This window comes from Neophocaena asiaeorientalis, unplaced genomic scaffold (assembly GCF_003031525.2).
Source record: "Neophocaena asiaeorientalis asiaeorientalis breed wild unplaced genomic scaffold, Neophocaena_asiaeorientalis_V1.1 scaffold154, whole genome shotgun sequence".
NCBI classification, from domain to species: Eukaryota; Metazoa; Chordata; class Mammalia; order Artiodactyla; family Phocoenidae; genus Neophocaena; species Neophocaena asiaeorientalis.
Genome location: NW_020172982.1, coordinates 4,912,790 through 4,934,314, shown reverse-complemented (window position 1 = coordinate 4,934,314; position 21,525 = coordinate 4,912,790). Strand labels below are relative to the sequence as shown.

Genomic DNA, 21,525 nt, shown 5'->3' with positions numbered 1-21,525 from the left:
GCGGTCACTATGGCTGGGTCTCCTAGGGGTTTTGAACTCTCAGGCTTGTCCACTCTTCACCTCCAGCAGTTTGTCAATTACAGTTTAGGGTTTCTAACCCCTGTGCTGGTTTCCACAGATAGTTCTGCTTCAGTAAGCTGTGATCCTCCGGATCTGCCTGACTGTCTCTCCAATTCTGGGGCAAGGGTTTGCCTTGTGACACCACTTCTCTGACAGATCTAAGGAGAGCTGTTGATTTTTCAGTTTCTTCGGATTTTTACTTGTTAGCACAGAGTGATGACTTGCAAGCCCCTTACGTGCTGGGCCAGAAACTGGGAGATCTCCTCATTTTTTAAATTACGAATTTCAGGGACAGATGGGATTTGAGAGACCATCTTCTTGAATCTTCTCTTTTTAAAGACAAGAAAGCACAGACAGGGGAAAGTTAAACGGCTTGTCCAAGTACCTAGAGCTACTTAAATGCATCAGAACCTGGCTGGACTCCAGCATTCCTTACTTCCTACCTGCAACTAGAAAGCAGCTCTGTTTTTTCAACAGTATTGTAGTCATGTTTAAAGATAAAAAGGTTCTTAACTTACAGAGCCACATACTGAAATATGTACGAGGAAATGAAAGCCTGCGATCTGCTTTCAAATCTGAAGTGAGATGGGCGTGGATGGGTATAGTTTGGCCACGTGTTGATCAATGTGATGAGAAAACAGACTTCATTATATTAATCTCCTACTTGGTATACGACCGGAATTTCCCGTAGTCAAGTGGTAAAAACATGGCAAAGCAGAAAAAGAATGAAACAAGTGTTGATTTTCACTTCATCATTCATACTACTAAAAGAATTCATGCTATTATTATTACAGAAGGCTTGTAAGTAAACATGAATTGAAAGCTGATACCAACTTACTGGGCTTAGTACATCTACCAAATCATAGAGGTAAATAAACTCTACCAATTATAAATCAAATTGATTTATATAAAAATCACAGCCCTACATCTCTGAACGTCTCCATTATTTTACCATCTCACAGCTATCAGGGTACCTTAGCCCCAGCTGAGATCCAGCGGACGCAATACTTAACTACGAAGCTCTTACACAATAATAGTAACTCAATTTGCTTTTTCTTTCTCAAATAAAATATTTTTCCTGCAGCAGAAGAACTTTCATTAATGGTACAATGCGCATAAGACTGTAAAAAGACTGCTCGTTAACCCAAACAATAGGATTAAATTTTCTATATTTACCCTTAGAAACCAGAGGAAAAAGCCATCAAATTCAGTATTAATTAAGGCACACACGGGAAAAGCAAACGTATTCAAGTCCATTAGTATTTGCTCTCCATGCAGAAAGGCTACCCAATCCTCTATTAGAGGAGATCTGTCCGTTGACTGCTTCTTTTGTGACTGATTGTAGATAAATGAATACAGTTAGGAAATCATTCGTACCTTAATATGATAACTGCAAGTCTTTGCTATCTTTTCATTAACACTGTACTACAAATTATGTAGTCTTTGCTTTACTTCTTAGACTTATCTGGTTGACTACGGAAAAGAAGCTCCTTAAAGATTTATGTCTTATTTAATTTGGTATTTTCTGTAGAGCTTGGCACAGTAAATACTGAATTAAACAGAATTATCAAACAGTACTTATCTTTCCAAATGAGTCAGGGAAGAAAAGCTTGAAGGGAAACTCTTAAAATATCCACTCACTCTCAAAATTCTCAGCGGGAAGTGTTTCTTCCCACTCTTCAAGAGGTCAAGCCCCAGACTCAGGAACTAAGCTGGGCAACTGAGCACCATGAGCTGAAGGAGGGCGTGGGATTCTGTTTCCAGCATTCCAGAGCTAAGGCATGGTCCTTACGCATATAGATAGGCAGCCCCAGGACGTATGTACTTCCGATCTTAGGATTCGAGAAAGGATGTTGGGGACTTCCCTGGTGGTCCAGTGGCTGGGACTCCGTGCTCCCAATGCAGGGGGCCTGGGTTTGATCCCTGGTCAGGGAACTAGATCCCGCATGCCACAACTAGGAGTTCTCATGCCACAACTAAAGACTGCGCATGTGGGACTTCCCTGGCGGTCCAGTGGTTGAGACTTTGCCTTCTCAATGCATGGGGGTGGTGGGTTCAACCCCTGGTGGGGGAGCTAAGATCCCACATGTCTCACGGCCAAAAAACCAAAACATAAAACAGAAGCAATATTGTAACAAATGCAATAGAGACTTTAAAAAAAGTCCACATCAAAAAAATCTTAAAAAAAAAAAAACGGATGTGGGATTTACGCTCTATTCTCACTGGTAATATTCGTTAGTATCCTCATAAAGACTTCATACATTTTGCCAAAGTGCAATGGCTCATATTCCAGTTTAAGATACATGTTTTAAAGTACCTGGTACCTCTTACAATAACTGTTTAGAAACAAAAAAACACACTGGTCATGCAAACATTATACAGGTTATAGTGTTAGTTATCAAGTAATTAAAAGCAGTTATAAGTGAAAGAAGACCAAGAGCTCTTATCTAGGCTGCCATCCTGATAAGAGAGAAATAATTGTTAAACGTTAAAACAAGAGCTAAGACCAGAACTAGACATACACTCCTATATAAAATCTTCAGAAAAGATTATATAGACTGAGAAATGAAAAATGAACTAGCAGGGCTTTATTTTCGTATCCTTACTATTAAGATAAATAATGAAAATATAAGATAATTCCAGTTAAGAGTTGAAAATATAAGATAATTCCAGTTAAGAGTTTTTTTTTTTAAAGTTATCTTTAGTTCACGTCACATTGCATGGCTGAGGTACTATACTCCCAAGACATGTGGCGTGTTAGGACTGGGGTAAACTGGCTTTAGTTAAAGCACTGGCTATAAACTGTTTTATATGTACTCAGGAGAATGAAACAGGCACAGCTTCAGAGATCCTAAAGCTCTCACTGAATGTTGTGATTCCTTAACCTAGAAGGGACCTTTTAAACAAGAACTGCAAACTCTTCACCATATATTGTACGTAGACAAGGAGAGAAAACCTAGTCTTTAAGAGCAATGGATTCGCTTGCCCAGCATTGGGAGGCTGTTCACTTGCAGGACAGCTCAACAGGGACCTAGAACTTGGTGACTCAAAAATCTCACGATAGGAAGGAACTTGAAATGTCACCCTGTCTAAAGCCTTCACTCTATCTTCCTGACAACTGATCGATCATCCACCACCGGCTCGAATGCCACACCTTCTAGAAACAGAATCTTTTCCAAGCAAACAGCCTATATAGTCAGCCCTCCATATCCACGGGTTCTGCATCGTGGATTCAACCTACCACGGATCGAAAATCTTCAGAATAAAAAATTCCAGAGAGTCCCAAAGAACAAAACTTGAATTTGCTGTGCCCAGCAACTATTTATGTAGCATTTTATTTACGACTATTTACATAGTGCTTACATTGTATTAGGTGTTATACGTAATCTAGAGATGATTTAAAGGATACAGGAGGATGTGCATAGATTATATGCAAATACTATGCCACTGATGTTTTGACTCACTGACCGACAAATCTCCTGGTCTTTCGTCAACACTGGTCAACAAATCTACCATTATGCCACATTTCTCTCATTCAACAACTGCTATCATTTGGGAAAGCCAAATTTTGTGTATTTGCATTTATTCCTGTTACGTTTCACCTTTCAAATAAGCATAAGCCCATCTCCTAGGCCAGGTGATAATAGACTGCAATAGAATAGATCACTACCTAATTTCATAAGAGTTTGTGCCTACCACAAACATGTATAAAATATCTTCTGTTGCATTTCTGCCTAAATGATCTGAGAATTATTCTTCAAGCGAACAGAGGAACACCCCATACAACAATCCTACAGATGCTTCAACACTACTTGTTCACACATGTTCAGGTAGACCATGCCCTTTGGAAGAGTTCTAACTTTCAGAAAAGTTCTCCCTAATGCTAAACTAAAATCTTGCTTCCTCAGTTGAAAGCAAAAGGAATAAGGATGCTACTTCTCGTACACGATCCACATGACCACCTTTTTACCCATCTGAAAACTGCTCTTATCCTCTTCCTCAAGGTTACTCTGTTCCTGACTAGGCAACGCTTTGTCTGGAACATGTGTGGTTCTAATTACAAAGGCAGAAGAATATACAGGTAAAGACCATTCCTGTCCTGGAAAGAAGGGGAGTCTGGGGAGAAGACTTCCTAGAAGAAGCAGGATTTAAACTAAATTTCAGATATACATATCAACAGACATATCATGATTCAACACTTAGTGACTATTCTTGCCTCTTCACAAGTGGGTCTGGGGTAAATGGCGAAGAGAACTGTAAAGACCTGTCATGGGAGTTAGAATTATGAACGTGACTTGTCCCCAGACTACAGATGACAAGGAACGGTCACCGAGAGATGGTGGGGCCTTGCTTCTTAGAACTGTCTAACTCCTCCATTACTCTCTAGCACTTCCAACTACTTTAAGCTTCACTTCCAACACCACATAAAAGAGCCCTGTATGACCTTTATACATACATCTTAATATGATGTGACTGACTATGGGACTGTCAATTACAATTGTTTTTCCAAATCACATAATCATAAAACTTGACAGACAGAAAGACCTCTTTTATAAGCTTTCTAATCCAATTCCTTCATTTTATTCAAGAGGTTACTCAGTAAGCAGTTACAGAGTTCCTTCTGGGAAATCTAACCAGTTCATACCTTCACTAAGCATTTACTGGGCTCCTGTTATGTTCAATGCACCATGTGGGAGGCTACAGAGGTTACAGTAGAATACTGATATTTACATAATTTCAATGGAAACAATGTAAATATCTAAAAATAGAAAAATGGTTAAATAACGTAATATATTCAAACAGTAGAATATGAAGTCATTACAAATTATACATTTGAAGATTTTTTTAATGATATGGGGAACTTGCTCAGTGAAAAAAGCAAACTAGAGTTAATTTTATCTAATTTTTATAAAAATTACTGGCACAAACAGAATAAAAACCTGAAAAGATATCAACACGTTGATCTTCATCATCTCTGGATGGTGAGATCACAGGTGGTTTTCATCATCTGTTTGCGCCTTTATGTCCAAATTCTCTAGAAGAGACTCTTTTTCTTTTACCGTGAAAGGAAGGATTGTATTTAGAATGTCACTGGCATTCTTACTACAGAGTTATATCTCATTAGTAAGTATCGAATTAATGAGTGATTAAAAATATGTGTGAACAGTCATATCTCACGCAGTCCACGAGCTCACATTCAGTGGACAACTGAAACTAACATAAATAATAATTTCTGTTAGAAAATCTTAAATTCTACAGTAGATGAGGGCCACTTGTTCTAATGTTCCATCGTGGACTCCTTTCTTCAAGCATCTGTCACCTCCCAAATGCCTCCAAAGTATTTTGTTCATCAGAACCACCTTTTTTTGTTTTAGATTCCATATATATGTGTTAGCGTACGGTATTTGTTTTTCTCTTTCTGACTATGAACCTCGGGGCAGGACAGGAGTAAAGATGCAGACATAGAGAACAGACTTGAGGACACGGGGAGTGGGGAGGGTAAGCTGGGATGAAGTGAGAGAGTGGCATGGACATATATACACTACCAAAGGTAAAATAGATAGCTAGTGGGAAGCAGCTGCACAGCACAGGGAGATCAGCTCGGTGCTTTGTGACCACCTAGAGGGGTGGGATAGGGAGGGTGGGAGGGAGACGCAAGAGGGAGGGGATATGGGGATATATGTATACATATAGCTGATTCACTTTGTTATACAGCAGAAACTAACACACCATTGTAAAGCAATTATACTCCAATAAAGTATGAAGTATAAAGATGTTAAAATAAAAAGTATTTTGTTTATTCGTCCTTGTGTCTACAAGCCGAGACTTGGCAGCCTACCAGCTGGCCTTTTGTCGGCATCCATGCAAGTCTGACTGCTGGTTTTGAAACCGATTAGCTGAGGAGTGAGGCAGAGTCTTCAGGGTTCCGCAGCCCTGAGCAGGAGTGGGCAGAGGGAGAATCCCCACTGCATGCGCTAGGTGCCATGCAATCCAAATCGGCTGGCCAGGCCTCCAGAGAAGACGACGTCTATGAAATTAATGACCCCTTCATTCACTTGGCAAGTATGTATTCGGCTCCTTCTATCTGCTGGCACAAAGACCACAATGTGAAGGAAAAGGCTCACGGTCTAGTTCAGGTCTCTCTCAAGACCCTGCAGAGCAGGCGAGTGGGAATACTCTCTGCAAAGCCCCTACAAGACGAAACACAAATCCTCAAGCAACACCTACAGCTGCTCCGGTGATTCTGAGAAGGCACCTCCCTGTGCTATTTCAAGTCCTGAGTGGCTTCCACTCCTGTCGTTGCCATGTTGGCTCTCAGGGAGATCTGGTAACAGAAACCCATCACGGTACAGATAGAACAACGAAAAGAGCTCATTCTGAGGGTGAAGGAGGGGTAGCTCTTCTTTACATTTGCAGCATCTGCATAGCCAGAGACGGTACAGCTCAAGGGTTACGATGGGCACATTTGAAAAGTAACGTCTGTGAAAGACAAAATCAGGAAGACTAGAACAGGTGCTAAGGTCTTTAATCTAACATCCTTACCGTCAAGGGAATTTTAGCCGTATTAAAGTATCATTTGCAAAGTAACAGCATGACTTAAATACTGCTAAATCTGGCACTGAGGCTCATTACCTCTGTAATCATCACATCGCAACACATCTCCTTCTTCTGTTGTTCTGAAGATTCAGGGAGTCCGTCTACGTGCTAACATGAAAGATCTATCATAACAGCGATTTTTAACACCTCCAGAAAACATTCAGTGGTTGACAGAATGCCTAGCATAAAACCTGCTTTTCAACAAACAACACTTTTTTCTTTTTCAGTTAGTATCTTGGCTGCCAGCTCCGCATAAGAGTAACGGAACTTTGGAAATATGGGAAAGGCTCCGATGTTTTAGTTACTAAGATAACCCTCAAGAAGCCAGTAAATTCTATTCTGTTACAAATCTAGGATTGACTAAAGTTATGGTTGTACCTCATCTGTAATTTACTTTAAAATACTAACTGCTGATTTCAAACATTTTTATCTGTGTCTGTGACAGCGGGATATACATTTTATATCACTACCCAATGATATATACATATATAACAGAAAGAAAAGGTTCACAAAATAATACTTACTACAAGCAATGTACATCTATCCCATCCCGTTCCAAATTACACTAAAGCACAAGACGTTGGCCCCACTGATTTTTCACAAACCACTAATTGATCATCGTTGAGACTTGAAAAAATATCAGTATAGATCATATGATGTATCTCTACATGTGCAAGTTAACATGCAAGGGGCCTAGTCAAGAATGACCACTCTGAGAGTGGTTAGTTAGCTTGGCCAAAGACTCTCTTCAAGATTTTCACTCCAGAGACAGACGGATGCAATGTGTTTACCTGCACCTCCAATGGAGGCTGCATCTGTGAGCACCAAAGAGGTCAGCAATAGATTTTATTGGGGAAATAAACAGCGTTCAGAGTAAGTGACTGGCCAGAAGTAGCATCCAGGCTCCTCCACCTCTGCGTGAATGGAGTGGGTTCTCGGGCAAGTCCCGTAGTCTAATTCCTTTTGAGTTGCATGCAAGGTCATGACCGCCTTCAGGCCTTGTTCCTGCACCAAACACCCTTCCCAAATTAGTAGAAGATTCTGATGTCTAATCAGACCAGGAAGTTAGCTAATCCTACCACCAGAATATTTCCTGGCCTTAGTGCTTGTCCCAGCATGTTTAAAAGGACAAAGCAGGGAATTTACTTGCCTATGAAAAAGGGTTCTATGATCTTTTTTGTGTCTGCGTGACAACAAAGGTTTGTACGTGCGGCAAAATTTGGTCTGAGATCTCCGTTCACCTGAAGCAGGGCTGTGACAATTACCAAAAGAACCTGAAAAAATATGAATAATCAAATTGGCTTGGATAGGTTTGCAACAGAAAGGTCCATATAATTCTCATATAATACACAAAATCAGTATTATTTCATCAAACATTTAACTTCTTTGTGACATGCTTTACATTATAGAAAAAGATCTTTATCAAATAATTTCGTAGGTCCTAAAATTATCTCAGTTTCTCTTCAGTGAATGATTTTACTATATTCTAATACAATTTTACATAAATTCCGTTTTTCAAACCACAAAGGTCAGATGCTGTAGTAAACTAAAAATTGGCATAGCAAAGACAAAAAAAAGAGAACGGAAGGAAATATCCTACTAAGGGTCAGGAAAAGCTTTATTCTGTGAAGGAAAAAAGAAAACCTAATCTCAATGGGAAATGTAGTAAGTCTGAGTCCTAAATAGCTTCCAATTTGTCAAGTCAGAGTTTAATACTTGTTTTACAACATGAAACAGGTGCATCCTTTATAACATTAAAATGTGGACTATTAAAATGAGATATTACTTTGAAAATCAGTTTCATCTTCTCGTGGAACTAAACAATGTATATTCCACTTTATCTGTTGTTTATTACTCTCTTGTTTTCAACACCACCACCCCTTTTTTTGGATTAAAAAACCCTCTTTATTCAAAGGAACCTAAACACCATAATGGAGTTCCTAGCAGCTTAAATCTGTTTGGCAGAAAACATTTCATGCGTTGTGGTATTCCTAAAGCATCCAGGGAGCCCTAGCGTTCTCTGAGGCTAGGTCTTATGTACATGAGCATTTTTTAAAGTTAAACACACAACCATATGTAATACTAGTGCTATTAAAATAATTTTCTAGTAGTACTACGTATAGATGTTAGGGAGAAGGAACAGAAACTATAAAAAATAAATTCAGCAGTATTGCTGAAAGTGTGGTTTTCAGACTCACACTAAATTAGATTCTCTGGGGTTGAGGCAATTTACATAGTCAACAAGACTTCTGAGAAGTTACTGAGTTACTACAGTTTGAGAACCGCTATCCTAGAAGTCTGTGTGGAAAACACACACGAATTCAAAATATTTGAGCTTTACACTATTCCACACAGTTACTTCCCCAGAAATGTCTGTTATTTTGGTGTATTCCCTTCTGAAAGTTTTCCTTTGCTTAAGTAACTACAGCTATGCAGTTCCGTCCTTTTACTTAACATAAGCAAGTCTTTCCATATTTATATATATACATAAATACGTATAATATATATCGATCAACATCTTAACGGCCGCCTATTCATGCTGTTCAACAGATATACCACAACTTACCTCACTAAGCTCTCGCTGCCGGAAATTTAGGGTACTATTACACAAAATGCTCCATGGCGAGCCGTGGACCAACACCTCGGAGCACCTGTCCAGTCACTGCCTTTGTAATTTCACAGTCACGGGACACACACTGCTGAACTGCCGGCTGGAAGGACTGTGCCGAGTTACAGCGTCACCAGCAGCACACAGCGCTGCCTGGATCCCCACGGCCTTGACAAGCCGACTTACATCTTTTTAATCTCTGCCGGTCTGACCGACCAAATATATTTGGGTTTTCTGGTTCTGCTTAGTAGTCACTATGGTTAATTTAAAATAGTTCAGGTTTAAAACATAAATGAAACCAAATTTATGGTATAACAGCAGCAGAGGTTAATTATTTTCCTTCCAAGACTAAACGCCAAATTCCTATAGGACTATTTTAAAAAAATATATCAAATAACCATAACCTGTAAGAACAGGCACCTTTAGATCAGCTTTAACCATAACACAATGAAGTGATGATTGAATTCACCTGTCAATTTGGGACGTATACCTGGATGCAGCTTTTTTTTTTTTTTAAGGCTAATATACTATTTCTTGAGCTACTGACACTGACTCATTGAACGCCTATCTTTTGCCAAACACGATAAAAGGAAATCCCCACTGTGAAACTGAACTTGGAAAATACGTGATAACATATAGCTAATAGCCTTTAGAAGCTGAGGACAATGCTGAACTTGAGGACCTTCCTTGACAGTCAATATACTGATCCCCTGGCCCTGAGCCAGTCTATCGGCACCATTTTTCAAACAGCATTTCCTCACTTCATGTCTCTGTGTCACATTTTGGTAATTCTCATGATATTCCTAACTTTCTCGTTATTATTTTATTTGTTATAGTGATCTGTAATCGGTGGGAGGTGAGGAAGCTGCATAAGAAAAGTCTGAGGCTAGCAGAGGTTGAAGGAAAGAAGCCGTCTCCGTAACAAAGACGTGCAAAGTGAAGCAGCATATGTTGATGGAGATGCTGTAGCAAGTTATCCAGAAGACCTACCTAAAGATAATTCATGAAGGTGGTTACACTAAGCAACAGATATTTCAATGTAGATGAGACAGCCTTACATTTAAACAAAATGCCACCTAGGATTTTCATAGCTAGAGAGGAGAAGTCAGTGCCTGGCTTCAAAGCTTCAAAGGACAGGCTGATTCCCTTGTTAGGGGCTAAAGCAGCTGGTAACTTTAAGTGGAAGCCAATTCTCATTTACCATTCTAGAGCCCTTAAGAATGATGCTAAATCTACTCTGCCTGTGCTCTAGAAATGGAACAACACAGCCTGGATGACAGCACATATATCTGTTCACAACATGGTTTCCTGAATATTTTACACCCACTGTTGAGACACTGCTCAGAAAAAAAGATTCCTTTCAAAATACAACTCATTGGCAATGCACCTGGTCACCCAAGAGCTCTGAGGGAGATGTACAAGACTCCTGTTGTGGGACTTCCCCGGTGGTGCAGTGGTTAAGAATCTGCCTGCCAATGCAGGTGACACAGGTTCGAGCCCTGGTCCGGGAAGATCCCACATGCCACAGAGCAACTAAGCCCGTGTGCCACAACTACTGAGCCTGCACTCTAGAGCCCGCGAGCCACAACTACTGGGACCACGTGCCACAACTACTGAAGCCCATATGCCTAGAGTCTGTGGCATGCAACAAGAGAAGCCACCGCAATGAGAAGCCCGCGCATCGCAACGAAGAGTAGCCCCCGCTCGCCGCAACTAGAGAAAGCCTGTGCACAGCAACGAAGACCCAATGCAGCCAAAATAAATAAATGAACAAACAAACAAGTAGATAAATAGACTCATGCTGTGTTCATGCCTGCTAATACAAATTCCATTCTGGAGCCCATGGATCAAGGAGTAGTTGTGACTTTCAAGTTTTATTATTAAAGAAATACATTTCATAAGGCTATAGCTGCCATAGACAGTGATTCCTCTGATGCATCTGGGCAAAGTCAACTGAAACCTTCTGGAAAGGATTCACCGTTCTAGATGCCATTAAGAACATTTGTGATTCATGGGAAGAGGCCAAAATATCAACATTCAGAGGAGCTTGGAAGCAGCTGATTCTAACCCTCATGGATGACTTGAAGGGGCTCAAGACTTCAGTGGAGCTAGTAACTGTAGATGTGGTGGAAACAGCAAGAGAACTAGAATTAGAAGTGGAGGCTGAAGATGTGACTGAATTGCTGCAATCTCTCGAGAAAACCTGAATGGATAAGGAGCTGCTGCTTCTTGTGGATGAGTAGAGAAGGCGGTTTCTTGAGATGGAGTCTACTCTGGGTGAAGATGCTGTGAAGGTTGTTGAAATGACAAAGGATTTAGAGTATTACATAAACTTAGTTGAGAGGGTTTGAGAGGACCGACTCCAATTTTGAAAGAAGTTCTAATGGGGGTAAAATCCTGTCTAACAGCCCTGCACGCTGCAGAGACATCGTTCATAAAGGGAAGCGTCAGTTGATGGAGCAAACCTCACTGCTGTCTTATTTTAAGTAATTGTCACGGCCCCCCAGCCCTCAGCAACCACGACCCTCATCAGTCAGCAGCCATCATTGCCCAGGCGAGACCCTCCAGCAGCAAAAAGATTACGACTCACTGAAGGCTCAGATGATGGTTAGCATTTTTTTAGCAATAAAAAACTTTACGGCACTTTAAAATTAGGCATGTACGTTGTTTTTAAAGATATAACACTACTGCATACCTAGCAGACTCCAGTATAGTGTAAACATAACTTTTATACACACTGGGAAACAAAAGAAAATTCACGCGTCTCGCTTGATTGTGATATTGGCTTCACTGAGGTGGTCTGGAACCCAACCCGAATTACCTCCGAGGTGTGTCTGTATAGTGCATGAAGGGCTACAGAGCAATACACAGGCAAGCACTTTCTAGTGCTAGGCACAGGATCTATGGGAACACAGAGAAGCTAAGGGAGGTTTACTTCAAGAAATGTCTAAGCTAAAACCTAAAGAATGAGTAGGTCAAGACAAAGAGGTGGGGGGGGGAAGCATGCTTCCAGACAGAGGTAATTGAATCCCTTTCACCAAAAGGTGAAGAAGGAGCGTTAGAAGTTGAGGGAAATAAAGTCGTTTAGACTCTTTGGGAGGCAGGGCAAGGGGAGGTACCAAACGATTAAGGCTGGACCGATCTTAACAACTACAGTTGGAACTTGAAATTTAATACTTCCAATCTCTTCCCTGAGGGTGTATAGTTAAAACATCATTAGGAAAAGTTACAATCAAAGGGATATTAGCCATACTACTGCAGAAATCAATACGATATGAATTTCTTATTAATGGCTTGAAACACTTATCATTTGTTTCTATTACAAAGCTAAAGGGAAATTTTTGCCTAATGTTAACCACATGACGAGCTGAAGTTTAAATTATCTTTTCAATAAGCATCTTGATTCCCTGTCCACGATGCAATACTTTCTCTAGTTTGTCAGTTTCTCCTTAAAATTTCCATCAAATTGCCAAGAGCCAATGTGATAAAAAGCAATGATACTCAAGTTTCAGCCGCATCAGAATTCCCTGGAAGGCTTGTTAAAACACAGGTTTCTGAGCTCCCAGGCCAGAGTTTCTGATTCTGTAAGTATGGGGAGGGGTTGGAGGTTGTATATTTCTAACAAGTTCCCAGGTGATGCTGATGCTGGGGTCCTGAACCACATCTTGAGATCACTGCATCACTTTGTAAGCGTACCTGAGTAAAGGTACGAGGGAAAAAGAATTGTCTCTGGACTCTTACCTATGGTAGAAACAGTCAGGTGTCCAAATTTAACTTAGTTGAACTGCATTTTCCAAACATCTTGAGGAACCGACATTCCAATCTTCCTGTCTGATATTCAACCAGTAGGAATTCCACTAACAGTCTACCTCTAATTTCGCACAGAGCGGTTAAATACTTTAAGCTTGTCAATAACGTCTAGCAAGAACCATCAGCTAAGAGCACTGTGCCTCTGAAAGCTCTCTGAAACCACTTTAGTCCGGCTGCTGCTACTACTACTAAGTGAGATTACATCCTTCCAAAATGATCTAGTGTACAAATAAGGTCCTTTATAAGTCAAAGGCACTTTAAAATTCAACAACAATCTTTTCTTTAAGAACACAGCAAATAAATTTTAAGGTAGTGAAAATGGAGATTATAAACAACTGCAATGCATTTTATTAAGAAAGCCCAACATTTACATTAAGTTAACTTAATACATTAAGTTATTCTATTGAATTAAATATGCGATTATAATCATTGGTGATTCTGCATCGTCTCTGGGGGGGCTTGACACTTCGGTGAACACAAGTTAGCTACATATGAGGTTCATACTGTCATCTAAACGTGCTGTTGGCACAATCTGATGATCAATATACACACAGACAAGCAACCGTGATTTCACTTTCGTTCCAATTAGAATTATTCATCTTAATAATGCATAGTTAGCGATGATGCACTAAGGATTTTCATAAACTGCTGAAAACAAAATTATGCATATAATTATAACAACAACATCAGTTCACTGACTCCTTGGAAGGCTGCATGCACCGCACTAAGTACTTAATTTTCACACTCTGTACCTCAGTCTTCTGGTGCAAGGAAATGTAACCCAGAGAACTTAAGTAACTTGCCAAAAATGACAGAACTGTTAAATAGACAGCTGGGACATTTCTGGCATTCTTTTGAGACACTATTATAGAAGAAACTACTGGAGTACTTCTAAGTTGTAATATTGAAATATTTAATTTAATTTAGCATATACAAATTTGACCTCAATCCCTTTTTCCTCCTGACTCTTCTTAGGGCGCCCTCAATAACCAACAGACATGCAGGTGAAGCCCAGAATTATCCTCAACCTCCAAGGGAGAAAGCAGGAGTGGAGCTTCACTCTCCTCCTCAAGTAACAAAAGAGCAGGGCTTGCCTCTCCCCCAGGAGACACGGATCAGAGACCAGCAGGTTACTGGGCCATGATGACCTTAACTGCCACGTGTAGTTTAGAAGCTGAGATGGCTTCTTCCAGGGCTTCAACTGCAGGAGACAGTTTGCTGCCTGATTCCTGGATTTCCCTGGACTAGAGCAGACACAGTTTGCCCTGAGTTTCTGCTCTGTGATGTGATATATCTGCACTTAATCCTTCAGAGCACATTATTCTACAAGGATCATTCTCTTTAATTTGTTCACCAAACTTTTTAAAACTTAGAAACTGTATGCCAGTTCCGGGGGGGGAAGAGGGGTGAGAAGGAGAAAAAAAAAAAGGGAAAACGGAAGGAAGGAATGGTCTGTGTTCATTCTATGTTTTTCCTTAAGAACTGTCATTCCTTTTCTGTCACAGCTCACCCATTTGCTACCAAAGCAGCCTATAGATACCTCTAGCACTGACATTACATTAAATATAATTGCTTGTTGCCTGTTTGCACCCCACACTAGATCTAAATGCCTTGAGAGCAGGGGACATATGATCTGTTCTTTTATGTTATCTACACATACTGCCACTTGGTGCACTGGACAGGATTCATATTAACTCTACACACTTCAGTTCTCCCATCGTTTAAGTAGATATAATACATACTCTAACTTCACAGGGCTATTGTAAGGGTAAAATTAGTAAGAAAGAAAAACTGAAAGTACTATACACTTCATAATTAATAGTATTCCTCAACCTTAATCTCCATAATAAACTGGAGGGTTTATTAGAGCATTCATAACACAGACGCCTCATGCCTTTGTGTGTGTGCTAAACAACAGAGTTCACGGCCAGTTATTTCCCACCCTGTATTTACTCTCTTGACATCTATTTCTGGAAGTCTGTGTCAAGTATGTGAGCAACAAAAAATAAAAGGAAAAATCAAGAAATCATATCCTAAAGGTTAAAATTGTTGTTTAAACACTATCGAGAGAAAATAAAAACAGAAAATTTTAACCAAACTAAACATTCTGTACAAAGTAAAATCATCTCTCACTTAACACAAGTTCCCATTACGTCAGAAGACTGACCTCCACTTTTTAACTCTGCGATTAACAATTTTATAATAAAACCAAGAAGAAATAAAACCGTAGCTCTGAATCTAACACTGAAAACCAGCCCTTCAGCTTATCGCTGATTATGGCCCCTCTATTGAGTTAACTTGTCTCCCTGAGAAAGAGATGTTCAAGTTCTAAGCCCTAGAACTTGTGAATGTGATCTTATTTTAAAACAGGGTCTTTGTAGATGTAATTAAGTTAAGATCAGGTAATTAGAGTGGGCCCTGAATCCCATGAGTGGTATCTTTATAAGAGAAAGGGGAGGGAGACTTGGGTACAGAGACAGAGGAGACACGTGCCGGCAAGAAGGCCATGTGACAATGGAAGCAGAGATTGGAGTGGTGCATGCAGCTACAAAGCCAAGGAGGGCCATGGAACTCCAAGGACTGCTGGGGGCCTCCAGAGGCTAGGAAGAGGCAAGAAAGGATTCTTCTCTAGACCTTTCAGAGGAAGCACGGCCCTGCTGACACCTTGATTTCAGACTTCTAGCCTGAGACTGTGAGAGAATAAATTCCTTTTGTTTTTAAGCCACTGAATTTGTGGTGATTTGTTACAGCCGCCCTAAGAAATTAATAGAGCCTAAAAAAGAGGAGCATACACCAGTTATAGCAGAAAGAGTTCAAAATAAATAGTTTTACGGCATCCATTTTTCCCGGTTGCCTTACAAAGTTAGAGGGAAAGTATTTGGAAGATAAGATTTCACTAGAAGGAATGACAACATACAAATGACCCCTGAACAACACAGGGGTTAGGGGTGATGACCCGCTGCACAGTCAAAAATCCATGTATAACTTCCAGCTGGCCCTCCATATACACGGTCCCACATCTACAGATTCAGCCAAGAGCAGATCACACAGTAATGCAGTATTTACTATCGAAAAAAAAATCCGCGTTTAAGTGGACCCTGTGCTGTTCACGGGTGAACTGTATTGTCTTTTCACCTCCTCCCCATGTAAGAGCATGTTAATCAGGGAGCAGCCATAAGGCTACTTCTAGAAAATGCTACCCAAGGGTTCTTCTATTCTATGTACATCTTACTAATACTTGATTGTTTTGTACACACATGGATCTTGGTTTGGCATTCTATCACAGCCACAGAAACCTCTCATTCTGTGATCCAATACTTGTTTTCTAACAGTCAACCTGCGTAACTCTCCCTTCGGTGCTTTCCTGCATTACTGATGTTGCGTTGAATATTTAAAGGTGCAGTAGACACGTGGTACCCTGCCCCTTTCACAGTCATCTAGCTACGCTCATCTGCTTTGGGTACTGTGCTACTCAGATCTAATAATCTCCTGCAAAAGTAGAAACGAAGCACTGCCCCGTATACAGCAGCCTGTTCTTTGAGTCATGCAAAAACCATTACTGATTTCTGATAGCATAATTTATAATCCCTGAGGGAAATCCATCATAAGCTAGGATAACCCTATGCATTTGCTCATGCTTGATATTACATCTAAGTAAAGCAAAACCACAAAAACTGACAAGCATATTCCAAGTAACAAGTGTATTCCTGAAGGAAAAGAAAATGAAACAAAAGTATTGGCAGAACTTGGGGAGTTTTTGTGAACTGTGACTCTTAGATATAGGTCGTGAGGCCCAGCTGGGTTCTGCTTCGGTGAGCAGATTTCACTGTCATCAAAACTCTGCTCCCAATTTCCAACTCTGGTGTTAAACTGGGAAAAGTTCATTTCTAATTCAGGTTCTGTATATCTTACCATAAAGACTTAGGACCTGCAAGAGGCCAATAGAGTGATACACTTCGACAGAGCTAATGCCTTACCCAGGGCTGGCACACTTACCAGCTTTAAACTCACATCTATCCCGGCTGGGAGAGAATGCTTGCAGGACCAAAGGAGCAGCATGTGTATTATTTAAAGATTTAGATGTCCAGTGTGACCCAGATGGAATGATTTTTCCAAATAAATTATATCTATTTTTTGACAAATAAGGTATCTAACCCAAATCAATACTAAATGGCCTTCTCTCTCTCCTTTTTTTTTTTTTTTTTTTTGCGGTACGCGGGCCTCTCACTGTTGTGGCCTCTCCCACTGCAGAGCACAGGCTCCGGATGCGCAGGCTCAGCGGCCATGGCTCACGGGCCCAGCCGCTCCGCGGCATGTGGGATCTTCCCGGACCAGGACACGAACCCGTGTCCCCTGCATCGGCAGGCGGACTCTCAACCACTGCGCCACCAGGGAAGCCCTAAATGGCCTTCTCTTGAAAACATTTTATTAGTACAAAGAAAGAGAAAAGCTGTATTTCTTTACAGACACTGGAGGAGACTGATAACTCGATCTTGAGGCCACAAATATATATCCTACCTAGCTTTAGATAACCCTTTCCCAAAAATGTGTGGACAGCATTTATTTATAGTCTTTTCCTAAATGGCTCTGCCTCACTAAATACGGAATTGTAAGCAGAATTAGCTCAGTGTTATGTTACAAAGACACCATCATGCTGTGCTAGTGTATTTTAATAGATTCTTTCTCAAGGTTCGACTGTACAAAGAGTGCTTCCACTTACGCAAGGCCTCAGGATCAGGTGAGACCTCATCTATACATTCTCTACCCAGGCTCAAAATCTCCCAGCCAGGGACTCCTTCAAAACTTTAACAAAAGATATCACTTGATCTCCCCACCAGACCAAACCAAACCAAACCAAACTACACATACACAAACATACAAATAGCTGTATTAATTTCTAAAGGTTCCCATACCCACCCAGGGTTCTATAAACTTCACATTAAAAATTGCTGGGGGGCTTCCCTGGTGGCGCAGTGGTTGAGAGTCCGCCTGCCGATGCAGGGGACACGGGTTCGTGTCCTGGTCCAGGAAGATCCCACATGCCACGGAGCAGCTGGGCCCGTGAGCCATGGCCACTCAGCCTGCGCGTCTGGAGCCTGTGCTCCACAACAGGAGAGGCCACAACAGTGAGAGGCCCGCGTACCGCAAAAAAAAACCAAAAAAAAACCACACACACAAAAATTGCTGGGACTTCCCTGATGGTCCAGTGGTTAAGACTCTGCATTCCCAAGGCAGGGGGCCCAGGTTCGATCCCTGGTCAGGGATAGGAAGGAAGGAAGGAAGGAAGGAAGGAAGGAAGGAAGGAAGGAAGGAAGGAAGGAAGGGCGGATAAAAGAAAGAACGAACGAAAGAAAGAATTGCTGAAGCAAGATTATAAAATCAGAAATCTTTGGAAAACAGAAATGTTTACATTTCTGTACTATTGGTAATTCTTTCCTGGGGTTGAGTGGGGGGAGGGAAGAGAGGCATAGGCAAAAGACTTGAATGTTTTCGGTTTTCCGTGGGATGTATAATGAAACTTAGGAGTGTAATCAAACGAGGACTGGCATTTTCTTCAAAATACTCCACACACAAAAAAACCCCAAACCATAAAAAGTGGGAGAAGTGCAGGAGAGAGATGAAATAGTCCAGCAAATGTTGACGGTAGCGGAAGCTGCTAGGCACCTGGGGTTTCACTCCTTACTTTTGCGTATGTTTGGACATTTTCACAATTACAAGTTTAAAATTTTACAAAAAGAACCCTCCAGCTAATCAAGACATCAAAATGTTAAGACATAATTTGACATCTGTGGACACTGAGATCCTAGCTATGGTCACAGAACCAAAGAACAGACATGTAGACAACTAGGGCTGATTCCATGATGCCAGGTTGTCTCAGATCTCACCTGGGGCTTTAAACTTCCTTCCCAAACAAGAAGAGAAGAAACAGGACAGGTTAGTTTTGGATACAGGCTCCAGGAGGGAGGGAGAGAAGGAGGGTATGAAGGGGCTTGACATCCACTTGCATAGTGGCAAGTCCTCTTTTTTGGGCCGTTCTGAAAGTCAGGGCTCTCGTGAGAAAAAGAAAGAATATGCCATCCTGACGACATCCTTTGGAGAATGTCTTTAGCACGTGAAACTGAAGAAATATATGTGTCCAAAACAATTGGGGAGTTTGGGAAGAAAACAGCCCATGAATTCAAAATATCACTAAGTATGGTCGCTTTAAGATTTGGAATGGGCTTTCCGGCCGACCTTTCTCCCCCTGTGAGGGCCCTGGCTTTATAAGGAAGCTATATGCCAAGACGGATAAGTGAATTAAATTGAATGCTCGGTGGCAGAGTTTGGCAGGCAATTCATCACCAGGGAAGTCTCAAGTACTGCTGGCTGGATTTTAAAGTACTTTGTCTAACTAGGCTGGACACGCCTGCCTCTGGGCACACACATTTTCTTTAAGTTAGCAGGAGAACTGCTTCGTCAGCCCCTCTTTCTTACAGTCAACTCAATTATCATGGTCTCGGAAGACAGGGTTATTAGCACGGATAACCTCGGGGATAATTTTTAGGAAACTCATTTTAACTGTTAGTTTCAATCTCCTCTTTAACCAAAATCTTTTATTTAGCAACCCATAAATCATCAAATTTGTTTGAGCTTTTTTACAAATCATCAAATTTGTCACTCTGTAGTTTCAACTGGATGTCTAATGATAACAATATAAAAAACTCCTGCTTACTAAATGTGCCCTTGAAATCTGTCCTCTCATTTTTCCCAATAACCTCATAAATCAGGCATTGTTCTCTCCATTTTAACAGATATGGAAATGGAAGCTTGCTCAGAGAGTTAAACAGAGCATTCTGAGATCAGACAAGTAGTAAGTGACAGAGCCAGGATCTGAACCTAGGGCCCGACCTGGCCTTTGCGGTATGCTGCCTCATTTCTACAAAAAAAGGAAGAAACAAAAAAGGGAATCAAAAAAGGCAGGCAGCAAAAGACGGAAGAAGAAAACCAGAAAACACATTGGCAAATCTTTCTTTTTAATTTTTATTTTTATATTGGAGCATAGTTGATTAACAATGTGGTGTTAGTTTCAGGTGTACAGCAAGGTGATTCAGTTATACATATACATATATCCATTCTTTTCCAAATTCTTTTCCTATTTAGGTCATTACAGAATATTAAGCAGCGTTCCCTGTGCTACACAGCAGGTCCTTGTCGGTTACCTATTTTAAATATAGCAGTGTGTACATGTCAATCCCAAACTCCCTAACTATCCCTCCCCCCGGCCTTCCCCCCGGTAATCCTAAATTTGTTCTGTATGTCTGTGAGTCTGTTTCTGTTTTGTAAATAAGTTCCTTTGTATCATTTTTTTTGTTTTTAGATTCTGCATATGGTGATATCGTGTGATATTTGTCTTTCTCTGTCTGACTGACTTCACTTAGTATGATCATCTCCAGGTCCATCCATGTTGCTGCAAATGCCATTATTTCGTTCCTTTTTCTGGCTGAGTAGTATTCCACTGTATATATGTACCACATCTTCTTTATCCATGCCTCTGTCGATGGACGTTTAGGTTGCTTCCATGTCTTGGCTGCTGTAAACTGTGCTGCAATGAACATTGGGGTGCATGTATCCTTTCGAACCATGGTTTTCGCTGCATATATGCCCAGGAGTGGGATTGCTGGGTCACATGGTAGCTCCACTTTTAGTTTCTTAAGGAATCTCTATACTGTTCTCTACATTGCCAAATCTTTATGAACGGCATGACCTTGGACAGACTAACACTGGCTTTTACTTTTTGGTACCACCTTCAGGCAGCTGATATAAAACTTCTAAGTGACCCTGTTTTATACTCAAGTTACTGTCTTTTTTCATTTTTTAAACAAACATACATTCAGATTCTTACTAAGATGATCTTCATGGAGAAAAGTGTCATTAAAGACGCTGAGATTTTAACATGGCACCAGTTATGGAAAACTCAATAAACAGTCAGTTCTTCTCAGTGACATCAGCACTGCCATGAATTTCTGTTATTGTGATCTATACTTGAGTCGGGGATAAAAGGGTGTCTCCACATGACAGATCATGCAAATTTACAAATACCTGAAATGAGTAATATTGGGAACTAGAAGTGTTTCTAAGTAAAGTTAAAAGCCACCTCAGTCTCGCTCAGACCTGCTTCATGCTCCTCCTCTGCTCCCCACCTCAGTGAATGGCCTGTTACCGAGACTGCCAGCCAGCCGACAGCCTGCACGGCTCTCAACGCCTCTGCTGCCTTTCAACTATTACTGACGTTTAGAATTCTTGAGGAAAGTCCTGAACAGAATTTTACAGGGGAAAACCAGCTGAAAAAGTCGTAACTCTGCATAACCATCTGCCAGGACCCAGACTTCCTACTCTCTGGTAAAAACTAACAACGCGGGCTTCCCTGGTGGCGCAGTGGTTGAGAGTCCGCCTGCCGATGCAGGGGACAC

The 21,525-nt window shown here is 40.9% G+C and overlaps 1 protein-coding gene and 1 non-coding gene across 2 annotated transcripts in view; one reads left to right on the top strand and one right to left on the bottom strand.

The window, feature by feature from the left end:
* The window catches only part of LOC112397789 (ubiquitin-conjugating enzyme E2 E2), a 342,257-nt gene that overhangs the window by 160,466 nt on the left and 160,266 nt on the right, over positions 1–21,525 (bottom strand). The gene's annotated exons all lie outside the window — the stretch shown is intronic.
* Positions 18,268–18,340, top strand: TRNAG-CCC (transfer RNA glycine (anticodon CCC)). The gene has a single exon. It is a non-coding gene; the product is annotated as a tRNA-Gly (tRNA).